Here is a 4,646-nt window from a genome sequence, read left to right as displayed (position 1 = left end):
ATCATCATCATCATCATCATCAACAACAACAACATCACCCCCGCCTCTGCCGCCATCGCCGCTGTCACCGCCGCCGCCGCCGTCGCTATTACTACTACTACTACTACTATTTAGTTAGCACGCCGGACAAAATGTTTAGCAGCATTTCGTCTGTTTTTTAAGTTCTGGGTTCAAATTCCACCGAAGTTGACTTTGCCTTTCATCCTTTCGAGGTCGATAAATTAAGTACCAGTTGAGTACTGGGGTCAATGTAATCGACTTACCCCTCCCCCAACATTTCAGGTTTTGAGACTATAGTAGAAATAATTATCATTATTAAGTTTGGTTTAGCGTCCAGGCTTTTTGAAGATTGGTAAGATCTATAAGGACATATGCAGGCTGAAGGGTACAAAAGAACATCAATTGCATACGTGGAAACTTCTAAAGCTCTGATAGAGTACAGAGCAAGTGGTTAGTATTGAACCTAAGTGAGTAGAGTGAACTCATGAAATACAAGAAGTGGAGACTGCCCGAGTGGGAATGGCACTAAATCTACTCAGATACGCCACTGGTAAGAAATACATAAACAACAGGCAAAATGTGTTATATAAATCTAATGTATACTAACGATATATGTGTAAGATCCAAGGGTCCAAGTGAAGGAAGTTTGTAAGCTTCAAGCAGTCCGTATAGAAAACAAAATGTTGACAGTGTACGATAAGGAACAGTAACAATTTATTGGCGTCGAAGGTTACACACTTTTTTCCATATCGAAGTTGAAAGCGTCCTCGGCCTGATGAATAGCTTAACTGAGTATCTCTCATTGAGAAATTATTACATCAGAGGATTAGTTAGCTAAGAAACATATGTAACCTGGATTCTGCCTGTTCCACCCCCACCCAATTTGGAATTTTAATATATAACTATTGAATAGATGAACACATCGCCAAAAATCTCATAAAATATCGAGTTCCTTATTACACCAAACCATAAAAGAAGACCCAGAATAACTCTACATCCCTTATAAAATTAATAATATACAAATGTACCAAAACCTTCTCACGAATGACAAACAGAAGTTATGTAAATGTGTGAATAAGCTACTAATTACTGTGGATTATTTATTCCATTGCAAATGTTAAAGTCGTAAACTTCACGACACCAACTACTTAATCGACCTACTCTGCTGGTCCACCACGTAAGAAGTAAATACTGTGCTCTACACCGCACAACACAATACAAAATCAGGCAGTAAAACGTTCTTAGACAATATAATTAAACTCTACTGAATTCCTTATAAAATTAATGGATCAAGGATGGAACAAATATCCACAACACATGACAATATTAAATAAACACACGAAGACCACAGACACTTGTCAAACAAAGCATTTGACTGTTCAAGTGTAAATTTCAAAGTCGACATTCAAATTCTGGTGGTAATGTCTATACCAATCACATTGGGCCACTTTATTATAAAAATAGTTATGACAAATGCCAACATACTTCATTCTGAAGATGATACAACGAAAGTCCACAAACGCTGATGATGGATTTAGGAAATTTACTCTTCCAAACTGCAGGAAATTCATACGTAAATATACAAAAAACTTTTTTTTAAATCATAAAATTAGACTACATTGGAATACATGACTAAAGAAGTTTGTGCATATTTCATATGTTTAGTACTGAATGAGTTTGTGTGTATATAGTTCGTATATACTTTCATACGTTTGCAACTGTTGCTCCATCCACAATCCAACAAAGATATGTTGTTTGGATTATCACCAAAGCCCAGTGACGGGCAACTTCCTTTAAACTCTAACCACTCAGCACACTCCTATTCTCTGTCTATCTGACAATCACTCATCTCCATCTATAAATAAACTGCTAATTCTATAGAATTGAAAACAAACAGATGTTTTTTCCAGTCAACACTCCATCTTACCATTCTTACTACCAACCCAGACACAGGCAATTACGTTGTATTTCCTTTCGTCTCGCCATGAGGAAAGTGCGTGGTTCAATGGTTAGAGTGTTGTACTCAAGATAGAAGGTCGAGGTTTCAGTTAATGGACAGGATGGCGCGGCGTGTTTCTTGGGCAAAACACTTCATTTTACATTGCTCCAGTTCGATCAAGCAATAAATGTGTAATCCTACGATGGACTCACATCCCGTTCAGGGTTATTTTATGATCTCGGTTTATGATTTCGGCCACTTACACGCCATGAAAACCGGGTACCCGATCCTATGAGTTCTAGTATTCGAAACAATAATATTCAGGGAACTTTCTTCTTGTTACCATCTCTAAGCACATTTATGCCATCCAGTACCGATCACACATCATAAAACTATCTACTAAAACATACCAATAACCTACATTTCCATTAGCAGGATTAATTAACACGTTACTCTTCTTAGCCTGATACCATCAGAATGTTTGGCATTCTTAGTCTTTTTTAACACTTCTTTCCGACCACCGCAAACCCTGCGTCTTAACTGTAAGTGCCACTAATCCTCTAACACGCATCAACATATACCACGACCAGCAATACTCTGGGATATATTAATACACACATTCAGGAAGATTATGGATATTGTTGTTAAGGACCACCAGGAAAGGAAAGGCCTCCTACTCAATTTATCAGTCTTCTTACATTTTAACGTTACTCTAAACGAAATGGAGAAAATACCTAAATATCAAGATCTGGAAATAGAGATACACCGAATATGGGATCTGGAATCAGTAACAGTTCCGATATGGATAGGTGCATTAGGGAAAAAAAAATATGCATACAAACAAATACCTAAAAATTCCAGGACTTAAACTAACAAATATACATACCATATAAAAAATAGCACTGCACGGTAGCGCACGCATAGTGCGTAGGGTACTTTCAATGTAGTAAAGAAAAAAGCACCCAGTCACACTGAGCTGCACTCGTTAATGCAGTGAAAGCATGCAATAATAATAATAATAATAATAATAATAATAATAATAATAATACATATATGTATAAGTATATACGTGTATTTCTGTAAATGTGTGCGCGTGTGCATGTATGTATGTACGTGTGTATGTGTGGGTGTATATAAATATATATGTATGTATGTATGCCTGTATGTGTGTGTGTATGTGTGCATATAAATGAGACCTTCCATTAGAGTCATTGAAAAATAAAGAGTATATGCTTTCTTTCCAGAGTTTCTTTTATTGATATTAAAAGATCGATATAGATATTCCTTTAAACTTCCCTCATCGTTATTGATACTAAAAATGCATTACCATTTCCGTAGAAGCTTGCATAAAAATCCATATAGACTCAACACTTTAAATTTGGAAGAGGACTAAGTTGTTATGATGCTAACGCTTTTACCAAGATCATTAGTAACGAATTTTTAATGAAGCGAATTGCGGTTTCAGCTCTCCTTGATTTCTTTTTCTTTACAGTCTTTTCTTTCAGTCATTGGACTGCAACCTTGTCAGGGCACGGCCTTGAAGTGTTTATTCGAACAAATGCATCCTAGTACTTATACTTTTTTCTCAAAGCCTGGTATATGCTATACCGGCCTTTTTTGCTGAATCGTTAAGTTACAGGGACGTAAGCAAACTAGCACCGAGTGTCAAGTGATGGTGTGGGTGACAAAAACATACTCCCAAACACACCTTTATATAGGCTTCCACTTGGTTTCCGTCTACAAAATTTAATTATAACGTATTGGTCAACCCGGAGTGATAGTAGACGACAGTTGCCCAAGGTGCACGCATTGGGACTGAAACTCAAACCACGTAGCTACAAAGTGAGCTTCTTTACCTCACAGCCGTGCCTTCTGTAATCCAGTTTTTTTCAAAAATATGGCAAATGGTTGATATAATGCGTATTGAACTCTTGTTCTGCTGGATTACTTTACTACTTATTCAGATTATAACAATGATGTAGTGTTGTTCATACCTTTTTCTGGGTACATTAGCAGGGTCCATCTCTCTTCTGAGATCCTCCCCTACCAGAATACCACTATTCTATCTCTCAATGAACCAACAGAGATGTATGGGAGAATGGCAGTGATACGACTAGCGACATCTATTTCCATACGTTATTAGCTATTGTCTTCAATTGTTTTCAAGTGAAAATCTGGATTTAATCAAGCAAACTAGCAGCTTAATTAATTCATCAGAAACTGGAATAGAAATACTGTAGGTGATTCTGCTTACTGAAACATTCGCCTATTTACTATAGCACCCCATCACTCCCCATATCTATATTTTATGGAAAATTAATGCAAATAAATACGAAGCAGGAACAAAATAGAAAAAATTCCATGCAATTTACTGTCTTTATGGAAAAGCTCCATCTCCACGTCCATCCGCGACTGAAGACGAACCAAATAGCTCGAAACTGAGTCAGTGTCGTGATTCTGTTAGCTGTTGGAAGATAGTTGGGGTTCGCTCCCCCTGATAGCAATATATTGTATATAAAGGGTACAGAGTGTTGCACCGATAACCAGTTGGCAGAGATCTGCCTGAGGTTAAACTAGTAGTAACATTCAACAGCCACTTCGATGTGGCGACTGGCTTTAGTGTTTAGTATACGTTACTACTCTATTTCTTCGTGAGATGTTATAACTATATATATATGTAGGTATATATATATATATATATATATAT

The 4,646-nt window shown here is 36.9% G+C and overlaps 1 protein-coding gene and 1 long non-coding RNA gene across 4 annotated transcripts in view; one reads left to right on the top strand and one right to left on the bottom strand.

Moving 5' to 3' along the window:
• LOC106869685 (putative amine oxidase [copper-containing]) overlaps positions 1 to 4,646 on the bottom strand; it is a 491,890-nt gene that overhangs the window by 358,201 nt on the left and 129,043 nt on the right. The window lies entirely within an intron of this gene.
• LOC128251568 (uncharacterized) overlaps positions 1,428 to 4,646 on the top strand; it is an 85,257-nt gene continuing 82,038 nt past the window's right edge. The window contains exon 1 of the long non-coding RNA XR_008267173.1: positions 1,428 to 1,573. This is a non-coding gene — a long non-coding RNA (uncharacterized LOC128251568). The remainder of the gene's footprint in view (positions 1,574 to 4,646) is intronic.

The sequence above is a fragment of the Octopus bimaculoides genome, chromosome 2 (assembly GCF_001194135.2).
Source record: "Octopus bimaculoides isolate UCB-OBI-ISO-001 chromosome 2, ASM119413v2, whole genome shotgun sequence".
Lineage (NCBI taxonomy): Eukaryota > Metazoa > Mollusca > Cephalopoda > Octopoda > Octopodidae > Octopus > Octopus bimaculoides.
Note: the sequence above shows the minus strand (reverse complement) of the source record. Positions and strands in the feature narration are given on the sequence as shown.